The 22,401-nt window shown below is 34.8% G+C and overlaps 2 pseudogenes; one reads left to right on the forward strand and one right to left on the reverse strand.

The window, feature by feature from the left end:
• Window positions 1-96: 96 nt before the first annotated feature.
• LOC126622160 (uncharacterized) lies at window positions 97-8,321 on the reverse strand (annotated as a pseudogene).
• Window positions 8,322-11,685: 3,364 nt separating this feature from the next.
• Window positions 11,686-17,931, forward strand: LOC126622721 (chloroplast envelope quinone oxidoreductase homolog; annotated as a pseudogene).
• The last annotated feature ends 4,470 nt before the right edge of the window (window positions 17,932-22,401 follow it).

A 22,401-nucleotide genomic window follows, 5' to 3' on the forward strand; every position in this document is an offset into this window, starting at 1 on the left:
CTAGGTTTATATTCTAAAAAAAGACGCTAGTCAAGCAGTAGACTGGAACCTAGTAGCTAGGCGTCTAAGAGAGATCTAGGCAGGAGCCTAGTGGGATTTAAATGAATTTCTTTTATCGTAAAATAAGCATTAAACAATATTTACATTACTTTTTAAAAAGTAGTACAATATTTATATATAATGTGAGAGTTTAAGATAAATCCAGTAGGGGTCTTAAAAGAAATGAAAAAAAAATAAACAATATTTGAGTACCCACAATTTAGTACCAACTAGCAAGACTGCCCGCGCGATGCTGCGGTGCTATGCCTTGCTCCTGTACAACCTTATCTACAAAAGGAACAATGAGCAGCATTGAATTTAATTCCATCATCAATGCCTTGAACTTGTAGGATCAAAATTAATATATATATTAACATAGACCCTAAAATTTCTATCATGGAGAAAAATATTAACATTGGGAAAAGGCAAAGAGAGGAATTCTCAAAAGAAAACTGAGAGTATGGATCATATTGAATGGAAATCACAAACAGCAACCACATCAAAAATGAAGAATAACAATTGAGAAGGAAAATAATAATCGAACCATAACTAAAAAAGCTATCTGGTTTTGAATATTACAATTATGAAGCAACTCTTATAGAATGAGTGAGTAGAACTTACAACGTAGTTAGGAGTTGCAATGCAGTTAGGAGTGTTCCATCTCGCTATCAATTTGCTAAACCAAGATCATCTATACCAAATGACAACTTTTTACAATGCAATGATGAGAACCACGAAGACCAATGTTTGGAATTCACTGAAAATATTCCGTTGAAAAGATTGTAACTTGTGAAGTGCATAACGAAAAGGAAAAGACAGAGGCTGGTCTCAACATGTAGAGAGTTGAAAGGAATTGTGAACTTAATGAATTACAAAATGTAAAAAAATTGCATTGCTGAAAAAGAAATTAATCCGCAGGAGAAATTGAGTTAAAATTTTGGTTGCATATTGAAGAGTCAGTTTTGGAACAGATGAGAAGGAGTGGGATGTAATCAATGGAAACCTCAGTCACTAAGTGTAAGAAAAATGAAGACAAAGAATTGCAAAGGAAAAGAACTTCGAATCCACATGGAAACGGAAATTAATAAGTGGAAAAGCAATTAAAAGTCGAGGTTGATCAATTCCGTACCTTGACAGCAGCGATCACACGTAGTTCTTTCGTATCAATCTCAACTTCACTGTAGGAAACCAAAACAGATTCGGTCTGTAAACATTTTGGAGGAAAGATTGGATATAGAGAGATGAAAATACTGTTCACAATGAATAAAAATTAGTGTACATTTGTTTGCATATAGTAACTCAATGAAAGCGATGGAGGACATATTGGGGATTTGATAATGACATGTTGAGAAAGTTAATAGCATTGATGAATACAAAATTTAAACCGTTACTGGTTGAGGCTGAAACATAAAGGACTAAAGCAAATTTTGATCCTAAATTTGAATTTTAAAGTTGAAAAAAAATGATGGAGATATGTTGGATATGATTATAGACCAGAACGAAGCTACTTTTATGGTTATTTACTGTCCAATATGATACTTATGGTATAGTTAAAGGTTCTATATGTTCCAGTAGTAATTAACTCTGATCCTTATGCATTCACTTGAGAAAAATTAGCATTTAATGTCTCCAAAGGGATCCCAAGTACTTAAGACAAAGTTGTTAAAAAAAGTTATTGAGAATGCAGATTGGAAGCCAAAAGTAAAAATCAAATGATTACAGAATGGAAATAAAAATGTTGGAGTTAACAGTAAACAATTTAAAGATTAAACCGGTTGAGTATACATTGGGTAATCAAACATATGGAATAAAAGATTAGAAAGTGAGGATTATGGGTTGGATAAAAGTCAAATAGAAATGGATGAAAAGCCAAAAAATAGGAAGAAGGCAGGGAGTAAGAAAACTAACAGAATATGGATATTGCACAATGGTTAATATATTAAAAACTAAATGTTTCAATAGATTATATACCTTGAACAAAAGACGAAATTGAAGCATTGGCAGTTCCTAAAAGCGAAGAAGAATGAGATGAGACAGTGACATCTAGCATCTGATTGTGGAGACAAAATCTGCAGTCATAAAAAGAAAATTTAAACATAAACTTTACCTATATATCAAACACTCAAATAAGAAAAAGAATAAATAAAGAAATGGGCCATATGGAGAAAAAAGGTTTACCAGAACTTGGTTGTATGCCAATTGAAAAACATTGTAGGTCTCAACTCAAAGTATACTGACCACCATGTCCAGAAGATGTAAAAATAACATCACAAAATGTAAACACCATTGAAAACACACAGGTTGCAATAGGCTTACAAATGAAATCTTTAATTTGTACGATATAGATAAAAAAAGGTTACCAGTTGGTTGTTTACATACACAAAAAATATTCCAGGCATATGCTGGATCTTAGTACCTGGAACTGCTTTTCAACCACAACCAGCATTGGGATACAAAAAACTGGCAAATGCTGGTTTATGTACAGGCAAAAAATGTTTTGAAGTTCAGATCAGAAACATATTTACATGACAGGGAAATAGCATAAATATTGTTTTATACATGTTAACAAAAAACCATCATGATTTTTTATCAATGGAGGTCAACTTATGTTGCTGCATTGTTCCCTTTCAAGAAACCAACCTAGGGAAAAAAAAAAGAAATTAAGAGAGTTAGACGGCTGTTAAATCCAAGTTGTAAAAAAAATTTAGCAAAAAAAAAAAAAGCAAAGGTAAAATATAACAACCTAGCTTTTTTTTGGAGGGGTAGCATCTAATTTTCCAGCAGTTGAGGATGGGTTCTTTTTTAGCAATTTGATCAGGACTTCATCCAACTCTCTTGGATCCGTGTCTGAAATTTCCTCTACTCCACTGTTTTAAATGAGGTATCAATGTTAAACAACATGACTACACACAAATTTGAAATTTATAGTTACAAAGGTATGGGACAAACCTTTGTTCACCGCCAGTGAAAAGAGCTTGCCTGATTGATTCCCTTTTTCGTTTAAACGACTGCTCATTGGGTTAAACTGTTGAGGTCGAAGATGAAGCAATGGTGGAAGACACTATGATTTCTCTTGACAAAGGTTGTGGAGTTGCTGGCTGCATAACTGTGTCTTCAGTCACGTTATGAATGAGGATATCATTTGAATAAAAAGTATTCCTCCTGTTGCCAAATCGCAAGTGAAAAATTTTCTTCTATCCAATAAGCCTGAGAAATTCGTTTGGCAACTGTTGTTGCTCTACCAGTCTTTGATTTAATACCAGGTCTTTGCAAGGCATGCCAAAAAGCTTTTCACCACATTTACCGATTATCAAAGCATTCATTTCATTTGTTTCATCTTCAAGAATGAGATTGACTTTGTACCTACATTTAGAAACTCAAACCAATGAGATTTTTGAGAATCAGAGGTTTTCACAAACATAATAGGTAAAAAAGCTGAAACAAAATAGATTGCAAATGTGGAGTAATATTATATAATCATATGGTGATCATGTGTGACCAAATATGAGAAAACATAAAAAAGAAAAGGAAACAAAGAAAAATTATTTGTCAGAATAGAAAAAAAATAATAACATTTAGGTTTATACAACTGAAGTTGAACAAAAACATAAAGTAAAGAGTGAACAATGGTAACAAATTTTTTTTTAAGGAACACCATGTTTGGCAACCATTGTGTATATCTATTATAAAAATGCTTTCATAATCTGGAATTTTAAAAAAAAATTAAGTGTGATGACATAAATAATTATACCAAAATTGTAAATTTTGCACACAATGTGAATAACCCTATCTATATTTATTTTTCTCAATTGGTTAATGAGAACAAACAACAGGGTATCAAGAAAGAGTAAACTTTTTGTTAGCCTTGCTTCAAATATTTGATTTAACATTACCACAGCGTTGGTATTTGGTTTGGATGTTTTTGACAAATGAGCTGCCCAATGGTTGGATCCTTGTGCACCTGTTTCAAGCAGTTCGGGCAAGCACTGTACCACTAGTTGAACCGCATGTCAAAACGCTTGACAGATGCTCTACACACAAATGTATCATCCTGTGATATATTTTGTCACATAGCCGTAACAGCAAGAACAACAGAACTCAGTTTCATTAAAAAGGTTAAAATGCAATGGTAAGATTTTAAGAATACACAAAAAATAAACGTTATGTTTTATACCTTATGCAAATCTGGATCCAAAAAAGCCAATTCATCAATTGTAGCTTTTTTAGCAGTCTGCAAAATTTGAGCTTCGTTTCGTTGGATTGCAGAGGGAGAAAGTATGTCCAGAGCTTCTTTACAATCACAAAACCTGCAGGATTCAAAACACTTTATCAGTTTAACAATTATAAAAAAAAAAATGATAACAATTGTTTTCCAATTAAAAAAAGTGTTATTTTGTTTTAAAAACAAAAAATTTACTCACACTGACTTATACGTATTCACTTCGGGGATGTCTAGGTCAATAAAAAACACAGACGAACCAGTACTACTCAAATAAATTTTTTTTGTGCGTTGCAACCACACCACAGAGAAAAAGATTAATGAACAATATTAATGACATTAACAAAGTTAAAAAAACAAAAGGGAATACAAAAGAGACGAAACAAACAGAAATAAAGTAAGAAAACGACTAATAACAGTGACCAACCAGTGATAGATTGAGACATTTGTAAATTAACTGGCCAAGAAGGAAAGAAACATATAATCAGAAATTGGAAGAAAGAAAGATAACAAAAGTTTAGGACAACAAAACATCCAAATAATGTAAAGAAACAACATGTGTACACATCACAATAAACAGACTAAAAGTAAGTATTTAACAAAATGGAATACCGAGGTAGATCTTGACTTTCAGACTTGTGAAAACAACAATGACTGACAAAGAAAATTCCTCTGCTGACAAAGAAGAAAAAGCTTCAGCAACGTCTGCCCACAACATAACCATTAGTTCCTCTTTTCTGTCGATAAAGAAACGACAAATAAATTTTTGACCTTTTTATACCACCAAAGCAACAAATATTGAAAACAGTATGTAAGAATAGGGATAAGAAGTGAAAAATAACCTAATATTTTGGATAACCACATCACACTTGTACGTAACCCTTTGATTAATTTGTTTAGGTTCCAGCCGCTGCACAACGCTTATATGACCAATGACATCTTACCATTTGAAAAAACAAACAGATGCACATTATTAAAATCCATTTTAGGAAGTAAACACACACTTTAAGACACGCACATGCACATAGACATTAATAGTACCTGTGAGGATGTCAACTCTGTTTAAGCGAGGGTAGAGTGTGTTATAGTCTTGTAGGAAAAATCGATGGCGAGGGATGGGCGGAAACACACTTGCTAATTTTCGGAAAGCTGTTTTCGAGGTGAACAAAACCTGAGTTTCATGCAGCACCACCTTGTATTGTGCCCTAATTCTAATAGTTTGAAATTCGGTGATTTCATAGCATGCACCATCTTCAATTTTTTAAGCCATGACATCATAATCAACATCCAATGTAGAGGCCTCAACCGCATGTTGCTTCACATCGTATTAAAAAAGAGGAAAAAAAGCCAAAAAATCAATTAACAAATAAATGAAAACACAAATCATACACTCGACAACACAAACAACATGACATGAATCAAATTGTTACCATGAGCAAATAGAACGAATGAACACAATTAAATTATTTCAAACAAAATGTAAAAAAAAAAAATCCATCAACACATAAAAGTTTACAACAGAACATACCGCATGGCAAATATAAGGAAAGAAAGCCAAAAATTGAGGGAACAAACAGAGGGAAAACACAGGTGATGCACACATTTCGCTGATGACAACATATCGAACTCTAACCTTCTAACATGTAAAAAAGCATGGCAACATAAACATTATCCAGTGAGTTAATATAAACATTATCCAGTGAGTTAATACTCATTGACTCCAACTTTGGGTAAAATAATTAGACAATTATTTCTCACCGCTTCATCAACCAATATGCAGTGCAGGTTTGTAGACTTTTGAACGGTTCCTGGAATCGTCGATTTCCAAATCCTGCATATGCGAATTTTGATTTTGTCCGCCTTTATGTATGGTATTAACTGATTAACAGGAGTTGGGCGCACAGTTTCCATTTATCCTATCAAAAGGGAATTTCAATGACACATCAGAAACTCCCACAAAACTACAAAAAGAAAAAAAGACAAAAACTATAAACGATCCACAATTCATTCACCCATGGTCTGAAAGGAAGACATGGAGAGTTTAACAACCATTTGTACTTTCGCTATCTTTTCCACCCTGTCTTGCATGCCTATATAACAATTGCACAAATTTTATATTGTCCAATAAAACTAAGGACGCAAAACAGAGACCCAGACTGCAAATCCCGTGAATGACACCTCCAAAGAACAAATAATATTGACGAAAAGAACGGGATACCCAAGTTTTAACACCAAGAAACAAACACCTCAGCCACCACCACTAATAGCAACAACTACAACAAAGAAATCACAAAGTTAATGACCACACGAAAAAGAAATGACAACAACAAAATAGCCGACACTAAGACCGCACAAAAACTCAAGTACAGAAACACCAAGCCTAACACATTCATGAACCACCACGAATCCAGTCACATAACACAAAACAAACCTCCATCTAAAAAAAGATACAAATTTATGTCATCCTCTGCAAATCAAGGCTGAACCCAAAGGCTTCAAAGAAACAAATCCCACGATGAAAGATTTAGTGTCACACTAAAACAACCACATCCCCAAACCAACTACCTCATAATATAATTTTTTGCTTTCGTTCTCCACCAACGAAATGAAAAATCATTCTATCCTCTTTCATTTCACCATGAATCACATGTACAAATCCAACCTCTTTCATTTGACCACAAATCTATATAATGGCAATCCTCAGCTTTCGTGTTTTGGATTGAAGAAAAAATGGTAAACATGGAAAAAGTTACAGCACTAATGTTGCACACATCTCCTGAACATCTAAGAAATGGCAATCGGCTATTTTCGCTAATCGTAGAATAAGTATACCATTTTTTATACACCTTACTGAAGGATAAACTGAATTCTGACTGAGTCAATGAGTAAGATTATACGAATAAAGAGTTACATTCTATAATGTACTAAATATTCCTACTATACCTTCATCCTGCGAGATTAAGAATACTTGAGAACGATGAGTTGAAATCAATACGCCAATTATTGCTTTACACCAAGACTAAAGTGTGAATGCAATTTTGTACTTCGCAAAATGAACTCTATCCACTGCAAATCCATAACTAAGACTAAATTGTCAGTGCAATTAATAGTGTGACTAATCATCAATCAATGGCATCACCCTCATACGAAGAAAGGGAGACTCTAAAAAACAACACACCCATAACAATTTGCTTAAATAACTAACGGATCAAAACAATGAGATGGCCAAAAGGAAAACCCACCAAACAGCAAAACGCAAACTCTCTACCTCCACCACTCATGCCTAACCACACTTCTTATACCCCCTCTCTCTTTTCCCAACCTCTGCTTCAGCAAATCACATAACCAGACATCTTTCTACACAGGCGTCGACTGCTGCAGCATTCTAAAACCCTAAAATCTATTTGAACGCATGATTCAAAAGGACAACATCACCAAAATTAAACGATAAACCCAAAAAACGAACGAAGCCCATACATATTTAAACGCAACAGAAGAAAACTCATTTTCCAAACTAACATAAAAATATGAAAACGAACATAAAAATCTAAAAAAAAATCACGCACCGCAGGGTTCTCCGACATAGCAAAGAGGCACAGAGCAGAGGAGAGGACGATCGAGAAGAAGCAAACACAAACGCGCGCGAAACCAAAGCAAACAGGCAAGAAGAAAGCAAAAGAGAAGGCGGGAGCGAAAGACAGCGACGCAACAAAGAAAATAAGAAACGGGAAACAAAAACGAAACAAAATAGAGCAAAAAGAGCATAACAGGATGATCAACACGTGGCAGATCCAATCCCCACCTTCTCCCTGCATCAATCCCTCGAAAACAATGAGAACCCATTATAAACCCAAAGGGCAATTCGGGCAGTCAAAAAACACCCACCAACCATGGACGATGATCAACACGTAGCAGATGCAATTCCCACCTTCTCCCTGCACCAACCTTCCAAGAGAACCCATTAAAACCCCGAAGGGCAATTCGGCCAGTCGAAAAACACCCACCAATCATGGGCAAAGCCGACATTTCAATGGAGAAAAGAGGGAGAACAACGTCAAAACACAAACCAAGCAAGGGGCATTTCCGTCCCGGCACTATTAATGAACAGTGCCATCCGAAACCCAGTTTTAGTATATATACTTTTACTCACTAGAGTTTGTGGCCCAATAAAATTACGACAGCTGTCATTCTCAACTCTCTAACCAAATAACAACAAATCTATTATTCTAGCAGCCAAACACTTTAGGGGCGAGTTTACAAATCCATAATCAGATTGAAGGAAATTGAATTGAGGAGAAATCAAATTAAGGAGGAATTGGATTGAGAATGAAACAAAATTAGATTCTGGTCAAAGTTGTTTACTAAACTAATTGTAATCGGAATACAAATGATATTAGTTCCATATATATTGTTTACTAGTTCACTAAAATCGGAATTAAAACTAACTTGATTACTAAATTGTCCTTGTTTAAATAAATTATGTTTATGCTATAATTATTGAAAATTAAGTTTATCTAATTAAATATAGGCTTATTATGTTAACACCCCACATTTTGTTGAATAAACTTCACATACTTAATGCTCCTCACATTTGTTTTTTTAATTAAAACTTATCTTAATAAACCCCACATACTTCCCATAACACCCTCACACCCCACATTCTCAACATACACCTTACATTTTCTACATACACCTCCACATTCTTCAAATCTTATAATTATCATTCTTGCTTCTATGGTTTTCATTATTCTCCATGGAAATCTTGATCTTTCGTTTCCTTCTTTTGGTGTTTGTCCAACAGACAGTTCTGCTACTTCGACTTTCTCTTTGCTTCCATTTAACATGTTGAACTACCTCCTTTCGATGACTCTTGTTAACGTAGGGGACTGTGCTGGCATCTTGGTTGGGAGTGATGGTATTCACTCGCAAAGTGGAAAAAAATGAAATAAAACAGGCTTCGGGGGTTTGGACGCCTCAACGAAGGTTAATGGCTTTACCTGTTCAAATACTGGCTAATCAGCATTGAGAGTATTACAGTATGAGGACAGAAAAAAAACATGGATTGAGATAATTAGGAAATATATAACAACATGTGATTCAAAATAAAAATATGTCCCAGCGTTGTAAATGGATCGAGAAGCATGATTAGTTGGGACAAGGTCCTATTATCATTTAGGTTTATATTAGACTTGCCATGGGGAAAATGAATCAATGTTACCCTTCCTTTCCAAAACTGTGATGCTTTTGACAGCATATGCAAGCATACCAAAACATGTTTATCAATCACTGGTTACCTTTTATTTTAAACTAATACTAGAAGAATCCTTGATAGATTAGAGACTAATGTATATACTTGTATTGAGAACAAAATAATAGTAAATTGAAAAATAAAATTAAAAGAATACATAAATTACAAGTATTCAACAAGTTTAGAGTTTAAAAACACATTAATATAAACATATATTATTTTGGGCCCAAAAAACATGGCATATTATAATCATAAAAGGCCTAGCCCCACCAAAATATTTACTTTTGCATTCATTTCACCTCTTACCTTCGTCAGTCGTTTATGCAAAATCCGAAGAACCATAAATGGTCAAATGCATCAAGAACCCAAAGAAAGCCAAAAGAAAGGCCAAGGTTGGCTCCAAATTCCACTACCTTCTTCGTTGTTTGTTTAATTATTTTAATAAAGTTAGGGTTGTGTCTTAAATTTTTGTTTAAGGCTCAAAGAAAATAGGTGGATCTCCTTCCTCTTCGAGACCATCGATGCTGATGAAGGTATGGCAACCGCCTAGTGGGCCGCCTAGCACCGCCTAGACCGCCTAGCGGCTGCCTAGGCGCCCGCCTAAGCCATCACCGAATTTCTCTAACATTTCGCTCCAAATCGCCTCGAAAGCCCAACGCCTAGTGCGTAGGCAGCCGCTTAGGCCGCGTTTTTGAACACTGGTTAGAATGCAACTTAATTAAAATAGATCAAAGTATGGCTTTGGTAGGTGAGAAGCCACCAACATCCATATTTAATATAGGGACCATACTTATTGTAGGGCCTACATCATATAACCACAACAGGGTGGCTCAGTGGTTGGGTACGAATTCCAGGCTCGTATTCTGCACGGTACGTCTTGAGTTCGATTTCTAGCGCTGGTGAATCATACGATGGTGGTAAAAGGGAGACTAAAATTCCTCTATGAGTTTTCCTGGCTCCCAAAAAGGTGGACTACCATGACGAAGCCAACTAGTCCCTTTTTTGAAAAAAAAAAATACACATGATTCATGTTAATATAATAAAATTAGTATTTTGTCGATCTTGTATTTCCACAAACTAATTCATGTTATTTGTATTTTTTTTATCTTGTATTTCCACAAACTAATACACTACTACGAAACCATTTACTAGTGTCGCTATGATAACCGACAAGAAACGTATATTACTGTCATATATTAAGCAAAATCCGACAAAAAATTGATGCAGTGGCGGTTATAATAAGTGACAAAATTGCTAGGGTTAGGAAATGAATTTTCCAACAGAAAATACTCTAAAACAGACAGAAATTGTGTCGAATATAACCGACAGAGAATACATTAATACTGAATAAATAAGAGCATTCTCTGTCGGATAAAACCGATAGAAAATATATTAATAAAAAGAAATATAAACCACTTTCTGAATCATTTCTTTCCCTTTCAAGTTGGCCTTCCCTGCATTCACTGCATTTTCCAGCTTTGAGATGTGCAACGTTCCTCTAAGGTACACCATATTCTTCAATTCTTCAAGTTTGTTTCCTATTTCGCAGCTAACCTAAATATATATATAGACAGAAGTTTGACCCCCAACAACAAGAAAAGGATTAGAAAGACAGATAAATATATTTGAAAAAGAAAAGAAAAGACAAACCGAAAATTTGGGCAAGTTATGCAGCCGCCTACACTACTCCCGGGGGTTACAGTTCAGGCGGTTCTCATGTTCTCCGACACTCTCCTTTCTTCACCACCTTTATCATCACCAACCTTGTCTCGTTGATCAGCTCATTGTCTTTTCTCGTCACATTTCTCTCGATCTTGACATCTCAGTTTGAGTACAAAAACTTCCATCAATCTCTTCCGCTCAGGCTACATTTAGGATTTGCCTTTCTTTTCTTCTCGCTAGGGACGACCATGCTCTCGTTCACTGCTACAGTTGTGCTCTTGATTCATCTCGATGAGGAATTGACAACGTCTCTCCTTTATGTTGTTGCATTTTTTCCTATGTATGTATTTGGGCTCATACAGCAACTTCCTTTGTATGCTAGATTTTCTCATGCTTTGATATTTCTATTTAAGAAAGTTAAGAAGTTTATAATTTCTATTTAAAACACAAACTAAACATAATACAAATAATTTAAAACGTACTGGTTTCAAAATGTTGCTTCTCGAATTGTTCATCCATGGTGATTGAAGCGAGAAGGAGAAGGGGAGAAGAGAAGGAGAATGAAATTAGGAGAGGAGAAAAGGGAGAAGGAAGGGGGAAGGGAGAAGGCACCGGTGCAAGGAAGAGATGGAGGGGTTTTATTTTGGAAAATTTTCATTACTGTCAGTTATAACCGATAGAAAAAAATGGCGGCAAAAATCCCCCCTAAATTCCCTCCCAAAATTTTAAATTCCCCCCCAAAATTTTGTTACGATTTAAAAAAATAAAATAAATTGAACGGAGATATGCATTTTATGAAACTAGTTTCCATAATCTAACCGTCAAACTTGTTTGTAGATACTACTACAAGATCGTATACGTAAAAAATCGCAAAAAAAAAAAAAAAAAAATCAGAGATTAGGTAACATAACAAAAGTTTTTTTACGGTTATAAACGAAAAATCTCAATTTAACGGTTATTTTAGCTTCGGTTTTGATGATTTTTTTACAGCTACACTCCTCGATCCTATAAGAATGCAATGAACGAATTTGATCTTCAATTTAAAATATTTACACTAATGGATATCACAAAATCTTATTTTATACTTAATGGAAGTATAATATTAACTCTAAGTGTTTGTTTAATCTACCGTTTTGACGCGATATGCATTCTACGAAACTTTTTTCAACGATCCAATCGTCAAACTTATTTGTACACACTTCGAGATAGCATACGTAAAAAATCATAAAAAATAAACATTCAAAGATTATGTAACGGAACAAAAGTTTTCGACGGTTCTAAACAAAAAATCACAATTTAACGGTTATTTTAGTTCTGATTTTAATGATTTTTTACAGCTACACTCCTCGACCCTATAAGAATGTAATGAATAAATTTAATCTTCAATTTAAAATATTTATACTAGTGGATACCACAAAATCTTATTTTATACTTAATGGAAGTATAACATTAACTATTTAAGTGTTTATTTAATCTACCATTTTGACGTGATACACATTCTACAAAACTTTTTTCAATGATCTAACCATCAAACTTGTTTGTACACACTCCGAGATCGCATACGTAAAAAATCACTAATAACAAACATTCAGATATTAGATAACAGAACAAAAGTTTTCGACGGTTATAAACGAAAAATCACAATTTAACTGTTATTTTAGCTCCAATTTTGATGATTTTTTTACAGATACACTCCTTGACCCTATAAGAATGTATTGAACGAATTCGATCTTCAATTTAAAATATTTACACTAGTGGATACCACAAATCTTATTTTAAACTTGATGGGGAAGTATAACATTAATTCTAAGTGTTTGTTTAATCTACCATTTTGATGCGATACGCATTCTACGAAACGTTTTTCAATGATCCAACCATCAAAATTGTTTGTACACATTCCGAGATCGCATACGTAAAAAATCGCAAAAAACAAAGATTCAGAGATTAGGTAATGGAACAAAAGTTTTCGATGGTTATAAACGAAAAATCACAATTTAACGGTTATTTTAGCTCCGATTTTGATGATTTTTTACTGCTACACTCCTCGACCCCTATAAGAATGCAATGAATTAATTTGATCTTCAATTTAAAATATTTACTCTAGTGGATAAATCTTATTTTATACCTAATGGAAGTATAACTTTAACTCTTAAGTGTTTGTTAAATCTATCAATTTGATAGGATATGCATTCTACGAAACTAGTTTCAACAATCCAACCGTCAAATACGTTTGTATATACTTTTAGATAGCATGTGTAAAAAATCGCAAAAAAATAAAATATAAAAACATTCAGAGATTAGGTAATGGGACCCTGAGTGAAAAAAAAAAAAACATTCAGAGATTATTCTGGCAGCTGCCCAAAATTTTGCTTTGTTCGTGTCGGTTATATCCGACAGGGCCATGAGTGAAAAAAAAATATTTAAACCATGTGTTTATTTATTTATTTATTTTTAATCAATATAAATTTTTAAAATAATAAAATAGTCAATTTCTGTAGGTTATAACAGTCAGAATACTAAAATAATAACCGCTAGAAACTAAAATAATAAAATAGTCAATTTCTGTCGGTTATAACCACCACCATTAACTTAAAAACCATCGGAATATGTTAAAAATATTTAAAAAAAAGAATTCAAAAATACTGGCAGTTATAATAATTTTATGGCTATTGCATCCGACACTAAATATCTGTCAGGAATTTATGTCGAATATAACCGATAGGATTTCATTGTTACCCGACACTAACTGAATGATGTGTCGAATATCTTTTATCCGACATAATGACTTATTAAACCACCACCATCATCCGACACCTAAAGCTAATATTGTAGTAGTGATACACACGTTATATGTTGTCGGTATTTTGTTGATCTTGTATTCTTGTTGAAATTTCATCTTCTAGAAAATTATGTTGGTCAGTCATATTTTTGTGACACTTAACCTAACTTTGTGATAAAGTTGCATATTTCGAGAAACGAAAACTATAATGAACAACTAGCATTTGCCTACACATTTTGTGTATATGAACACGTTTTTTTTTAGAAAATGAGAATGAGAGAGAGAGAGAGATAAAACGTGGAGGGAGTTGGAGGTTTTTTTTTGTTTTTTTTATTTTAAATATTGGAGGTATTTTAACATTACCTGTAGGTGAGGCTTCAATAAAAAAAAATAAAATTTGAACCTGTGAAATTACATTATTGCTCATCATTTTTTTTGTGTGATAGAAGACTAAGTAGTCTTTTCATCCTCTTTTGGTTGACAAAAAGGGTTTCATTAATTAATAGAGATAGGAATGAAAAAAATAACAGAAAAAATAAAAAATTTAAGGAAAAATTAATATATGATTCCTAGTTTTTAATGTTCATATATTAACTGAGACTTTATTAGTTTTTAGATTTTGATCAAAGTCCCTAGCATTAATGTATTAATAAATTACATGTCAGTTACATAATTTTTTTAAATAAAAATTAGTAATTGATTTAGGGTTTTAAATAAAAATTAATTTTCAATTCAAAAACTTTCCAAAACATAAAAAATAAAATTAGAATAAGTTTGTACCCATTAATGTTTTATAAAAAAAAAAATTCAAATTTTCAATCTTATATGTAACCATTTATATAATTCTTCTATTTCTCTAATCTTAAATGTACTTATTCTTAGATATACCAATTTGTTATCTATAAAATGTACCTTTTTATATATATAAAATTCATTCAATCTTTTTTCTAATTCATTTTTTAAATTTATATGGGTACATTTTATTTCGTTGATTTGATAATGAATTCATGTCAAATTTAATAGAAGAAATTTAATATGTACCCATGTTTTGGTGCAATAATTTTTTTGTTAGTTTTGATGAACATACCCATGTATGTGTGTACACACACAGACACACACACACACACACACAATATATATTCTTTAATATTTTTTATCCCATAAATTATAGGTTTTATTTAAAATCTCATTAATATAAATAACTACAAATTTCATTTTTAATTTAAAAATAAAATAACCTATATAGAAATACATTATTACATTAATGTCAGGGATTTCGATAAAAAACTGAAAATCACAAAAGTTTCAGTAAAAAAATATTGATAATTAGGGACCGCATCCAAAGTCTTCCAAAATTTAATGACTGAGGCAATATCAGATTCAAAATTTAAACTTTGGCTTTTTAATTTAAAAACCTAAATTTTTAAAATAGAAATTTTAGCGTGCGAGCAAATTTCAGTTGATTCATGGAGATATTTCATCGAACACTTAGTGAGTTTGTTGTCGTCAGATGAACTATATTACGAATATGTTAACAGATATTGACATTTGCTAAAGCTATATAATGAGTGCTATTGATAGCATTCGTGGGTAGATTTTGCTTCGTGATCATGGCAAAGCTTCAACAAGTTCTGAACTCAATTGCTTTATTATATTCTATGCGTTTTCTTCAACAAAGTTAGGCTGAAAGAATCGTTCACATAAGATATTTGTCTCCTGAACAAGTCTTTCTTCCTTAATTTTTCAATAATGACAAAAAAAAAGAAAAAAAAGCTACGAGATAATCATACTAACTGAACAAGTTGCTCCCATACAACAGTTATCAGTGTTGACTCGTCATGCGCACAAAGCTTTCGAACAACTATAACAAAAAAGGCCCACATTTCTCAAACTGTCTCGGAAGTTTGACTACCATGGCGGAGAGCTTCTGCATGCGGTTCAAGTACAACCTGCTGTGAAAGTGTTTAAAGATTGAGATGAAGTGGTGATTCGTTAAGTAAATTTTATTTTTGTTGCAAACATTGTTTTAAAAACTCCCATCTAAGTGCTATTCGGCTGACCACCGCCCCGATTAATCCCTAAACATTTGAAAATAAAAAATGGTACCTAAACCTGCCTAAGCGCCTACCTAGATCGCCTAAGCGCCCTAGCCCACCCAAACCTACCTAGGTCGTGGCTCACTTCGAAAATAGATAACTTTCGTTTTGCTTTTTATTTTTTTCAATAAATTGTAAAAGACTAGTCAAATACTTAGATTAACACATATTATATGCTTGTTCTCCACGTTTTTATTATGATTCAATACTTTATAATATGTATGTCTTTATATTTTGTAGTTTATCGTGAAAGTATATATTTTTTAAGTATAAACGTAGACACTTATTTATATAATATATAATAAATTTACTTAAATCTGTTTTTTATTATGATTCAATACTTTATATATGTCATTATATTTTGTAGTTTATCGTGAAAGTATATATTTTTTAAGTATAAACGTAGACACTTATTTATATAATATATAATAAATTTACTTAAATCTGTTTAATTGCCAAGCCGTCTAGCATCTGACCCCAGGCCACCGCCTGGCCTAGCGTGTTTTAGAACTTTAGTTGCAATACATTGAGGTTCCGATCCCCGCCCTGAAGAAGAATGAGGTTTTGCTGAAATTGGAAGCAGATAGTCTCAACCAGTTGATTGGAAAATCAGAAAGGCGAGCTGCGGCCTCTTTTCCCCGGCAAATTCCCTCAAATACCTGGGAATTCTGTTTCTCATGTGATTTGTGATGTTTTTATAATTTTTTATCTTCAACATTCGTAAATAAAACTTATGCCAAAACACTAAATATAATCTCTCATTTGTGCTCGATTCGTACGTGGAACACGTCCAGCGTTGTGGGTTGATGGATTAGTAGGATTCTGTAACAAAATTATGTTGAAGGATGAGTTGTTTTGGGAATTTAAGCATTCAATGTCTTTGAGCTCTAGGCTGCTATCTGTAGTGCAAAATCTTTAGTGTAGACGGTTTTTAATTCTCCTCTCTCTCTCACATGACATGACCAGCAACTGATGTGGCCGGAGAGGTTGTAGAAGTTGGACAAGGTGCCAAAAAGTTCAAATTCGGTGACAAAGTTGTTGTACTGCTCCGCCATTTCGTAAGTGCTCGATCGACTTATTCCCCTTTTCTCTATGAGCTACTTGTTTATGCTTAGGATTTTCACATGTAAAATTCATGTGTTTGATAGAGTGGAGGAGGACTGGCTGAGTTTGCTGCAACTAATGAGAGATTAATGGTTGCTAGGCCACCTGAAGTTTCAGCTGCCGATGGCGCATGCCTACCGGTTGCCGGTCTCACAGCTCCCCAGGCTCTCGCCCAATGTGGGGTCAAGCTTGACGGAACTGGTCAAAATAAATAACATATTGATCACTGCTGCCTCTGGTGGCGTGGGGCACTATGCAGTCCAACTAGCAAAGCTTGGGATACTAACGTTACAGCCACATGTGGGGCGTGTAACATCGAATTGGTCAAGAGCTTAGGGGCAGATGAGGTTCTTGAATACAGGACTGCGGATGGGGCAGCTCTAAAGAGCCCATCTGGACGAAAATATGATTTTGTAATCGACTGTGGAAAAGGCATTCCTTGGTCAACTTTTGAGTCTAATTTGAATGCAAAAGGGAAGGTTGTAGACATTTCTCCGATGTGAGTTCTTTAGCTACTTTTGTAATGAAGAAACAACAGGTGCCACTGCTCATGATTCCCAAGGATGTGAACCTAGAGTATCTTGTTAAGTTGGTGAAGGAAGGGAAGCTGAAGCCAGTGATTGACTCGATGCATCCTCTGAGCAAGGTTGAAGATGCTTGGCTTAAGAGTATCGATGGCCATGCTACTGGGAATATCATTTTAAGCTTAGCTGAAGCATTTAGTTGAACATTTCCAAACAAAGATCATGCCTTTCAATACCTACAATTATACAACTAATCGCGGTTTGTCTGTCATCTCAACGCAAACAGAGCAGACAGAAAGTAACTGGAACCCAAATGAAAAGGACAAGGATTGTCTGCCCTCCTCGTTCCCGTGCCCTCTTGTTTTGTGTGATCACGGTAAAATCAAGTCAACATTTTATATTGTTTTTTTTATAGAGATAATAAGACAAAAATAAATAGTAATATAAAATATTGACGTGATTTAACCGTGACCACACAAACAGAGGGCATGTGAGGGCATAGGAACAAAGAGGGCAGACAATCCTTTTCCAAATGAAAAACCTCGAAACATTTTGGTCTCCCAAGTTAAAATCTTGTTCGGCCACAATATAAAGTCTCGTTGCACTTGCAAGAAGCAAGATCAAAGCCTTTTCCTTTGATTATTTCAATCTTACAAACAACTCTGCAAGTCAAATTTTTTAATTTCCTGCCCCCATCCTAATCTTGTTCAAATCTTCGAACGTAAGAAACCAACTTAAAAGCCTAATTCCCTCCATCAATTCCAATCCTAAACATGAAAATACTAACTTAAAAACTATCCATAGACCCTAAAAAGAACCAAATTTTAGAATGTAATCGTATCAGTTTATAGTATTTTATTAAAGCACTGTTGTGCTAGGATAGTACCAAACCCGTTGGAACCAACTCAATCTAACCCACAGGAAAATTTATCAAATGAAAATGCAAGAACAAAATATTAAAGACACCAAGATTTTAACGAGGTTCCTCCACAGTCAGTGTAACTGGAGTACGTCCTCGGAGCAGTAGGAGCTCACCCAATAATCCACTATCAACCAAATGGGAGTTTACAAAGTGTTGGCAATCTCACAACCCAAAACCCCTATACACCCAATAACTCTCACTCACCAAAGAAACAAATAGAGAGGGAAATATAGTGAATAATTTCCTCTCTATACAAAGCTCAAAGCTAATACACAAATACAACTTTGATTGAGTGAGTACCAACAAAGAAAGAAAATCACCTTTCTTTCTTCTCTTCAAATGGGGCTGCAGCACCTCTGTTTTTTTTTTCTCTTTTTCTGCTACGTTTTTTCCTCTCTTATGGCTTCATTACTACACTTCATAAAAAATAGCAATTATTTCTCTTTCAAAGAACTCATCCGTGACTTCCCATGGACCAAGACAACTTTAGACCAATTCCCTTTTCTTTTCCCCAAAACAAGGAAGAGACATAATTATTTTGTCTTTTTTTTCTTTTTGATTTGTTTAATTAAAAGGTGGCCACTTGGCCACATACTCCAACAATCTCCACCTTGGCCAAGTTCCGAAAAACGCCATGATAAGCCAACCAACACAATTAACAAACAAAATCACTCCCAAACACTAGCAAGAGAACAACTCATGCCGAGCCAAATACTCCAAAACTCCTACTGCTCAACGCCTTCTTTATATAGGCATAATGTGAGCCAAGTTCAAACAGTGAACAAACTTGGCTACACCAACAACCTTAGTCAACATATCAGCGGGGTTGTCTTTAGTTGGAATCTTTTGGAGAATGATTTCCCCTTCACCAACAATTTCACGAACAAAGTGATAACGCACATCTATGTGCTTGGTCCTCGCATGATGAACCTGATACTTAGCCAAATAAATGGCACTCTGACTATCACAATGTACCTCCACCTGCTTCTGATCAATCCCCAAATCTCTAATAAGCCCATGTATCCAAATGGCCTCCTTTATAGCTTCAGCAACTGCCATATATTCAGCCTCTGTAGTAGACAAGGCAACAGACGACTGCAAAATGGACCTCCAACAAACTGGCCCTTTAGCCATAGTAAACACATAGCCTGTAGTAGACTTCCTTCCATCCAAATCACCTGCATAATCTGAATCAACATAACCAACTGCAAAATGACCAATACCAGAGTCATCTCTCTCAAAGCATAAACCAACATCTCGAGTACCATGGAGATATCTCAATATCCACTTAGCTACTTGCCAGTGCTCTTTACCTGGATTATGCATATATCGACTCACCATGCCAACTGCATGAGCAATATCCGGTCTAGAGCATACCATTGCATACATCAAACTACCAACCAAATTTGCATATGGTATATTTTTCATTTGCAGCTTCTCTTTATCAGTTTTAGGACACTGTAGAGAACTCAATTTAAAATGAGGAGCCAAAGGGGTACTAACCGGTTTGGTTGAATCATGAACTCCAAACTTCCGAATCAACTTCTCAAGGTATTGTCTTTGATTCAAACTGACCAAACCCTTCTCTCTATCTCTAGTGATCTCCATGCCAAGGATCTTCTTCGCTTCACCAAGATCCTTCATCTCAAACTCATTCTTCATTTGCTTCTTCAATTTTTCAATCTCTTCAACATTTTTTGAGGCAATCAACATATCATCAACATATATCAACAAATAAATGAAAGACCCATCTTGCAACTTCTTGAAGTACACACAATGATCATATTGACTTCTAGAATAATTTTGGCCTCTCATAAATTTATCAAACCTCAAATACCATTGCCTAGGAGATTGCTTCAAGCCATAAAGTGATTTCTTCAATTTGCAAAACAAATTTTCCTTCCCTTTCACTATATACCCATCCGGTTGACACATATAAATCTCTTCATTCAAATCACCATGTAGGAAAGCCGTCTTCACATCGAGTTGCACAAGCTCAAGATCATATTGTGCAACAAGAGCTAACATAATACGAATTGAGGAGTGTTTCACAACCGGAGAAAAGATTTCATTGTAGTCAATGCCCTCCTTTTGTGCATACCCTTTAGCAACTAATCTTGCTTTAAATCTCACATTGCTTTTCTCATCAGCATCTTCCTTCTTGGCATACACCCATTTGCAACCGATAGCTTTCTTGCCCTTAGGCAATTTAGCTAACTCCCAAGTCTTGTTCTTCAAGAGAGAATTCATCTCATCACCCATGGCATTGCACCACCTCTTCTTCTCCTCACTCTCAATGGCTTCCTCGAAATTAGATGGAATATTATCAGTGATAATAGGAAGAGCAAAAGAAACATAGTCACTATACTGAGCTGGCTTGGTAATTTGTCTCTTTCCTCTGTTCTTGGCAATAGACTCTTGAGGTGAAACTTCCTCTTCAACTTGAATAGAATCTTCAAGTTCAACTTCTTCAACATCCTCATGGTCTCCAACTTCTTCACTTGTAGTGGCTTCGACATCAGCGGAAATAGGATTTGAAGTACCAGAGGCAACTTTCTCAAGCTCCACCTGTTGGACATCTTTCACATTCTTCTCAGAGACTTTGTACATACTTTCTTCATCAAATGTCACATCTCTGCTGATTACAATTTTTTTCATCTCTGGGCACCACAACCTGTAACCTTTGACACCACTACTAAAACCAAGAAAGATAGCCTTTTTGGCTCTAGGATCAAGTTTATTTTCAGTTACATGAAAATAAGCAGGTGAACCAAAAATACGAATATGATCATAATCAGAAGAAGGTTTTCCAGTCCATACCTCCATTGGTGTCTTACCCTGAATAGCAGCTGAAGGTAACCGGTTGATGATGTGACATGCATAATTAACTGCTTCTGCCCAAAATGACTTGCTTAAACCCGACTGAGACAACATACATCTAACCTTCTCAAGCAAGGTTCGATTCAATCTTTCTGCAACTCCATTTTGTTGTGGAGTTCCCCGAACACTGAAATGTCTCACAATTCCTTCTTCTTTGCAAACTTTAAAGAAAGGATCGGATGTGTATTCACCACCATTATCCGATCTCAAAATCTTAATCTTTCTCCCAGTCTGATTCTCAACCATTTTCTTCCAACCCAAGAAAATGCTCAACACCTCACTCTTGTGCTTCATAGTGTAGACCCAAGACCTTCTTGAATAATCATCAACAAAGGTCACGAACCAATGTCTACCACTCAAAGAGGGAGTCTTTGTAGGACCCCAAACATCCGAATGCACATAATCAAGAATGCCCTTCGTCTGATGTACTGCAGTACCAAACTTCACTCTAGTTTGCTTCCCCAAGACACAATGCTCACAGAAATCAAGCTTACAAGTCGTGGCACCTTTTAGAAGACCTTGTTTTACAAGCCCTTGTAGAGCTTTCTCACCGGCATGGCCTAATCTCATATGCCACTTGCCCATATTTTCAGATACTACAGATGCTTCATCTGTCATAGTGCTTCCCTGCAATAAATACAAATGGCCACATCTAGGAGCTTTCATCACAACAAGTGCACCATAAGTAACTTTCAATGTCTGTCCATCTGAATGAAACCTGAAACCCTTGGATTCCAAAGTACCTAAAGAAATAAGATTTTTCTTCAAATTCGGTACATACCGAACACCTGTCAACTCTTTAACCATGCCATCATGCAACTTCAAACGAACTGTACCAATCCCTTTTGTTGTGCAAGGATTGTCATCTCCCATGAACACAACGCCACCATCAAACTCTTTCAAGTTTGAAAACCAATCCTTGTGAGGA

Source organism: Malus sylvestris, chromosome 5, assembly GCF_916048215.2.
Source record: "Malus sylvestris chromosome 5, drMalSylv7.2, whole genome shotgun sequence".
NCBI classification, from domain to species: domain Eukaryota; kingdom Viridiplantae; phylum Streptophyta; class Magnoliopsida; order Rosales; family Rosaceae; genus Malus; species Malus sylvestris.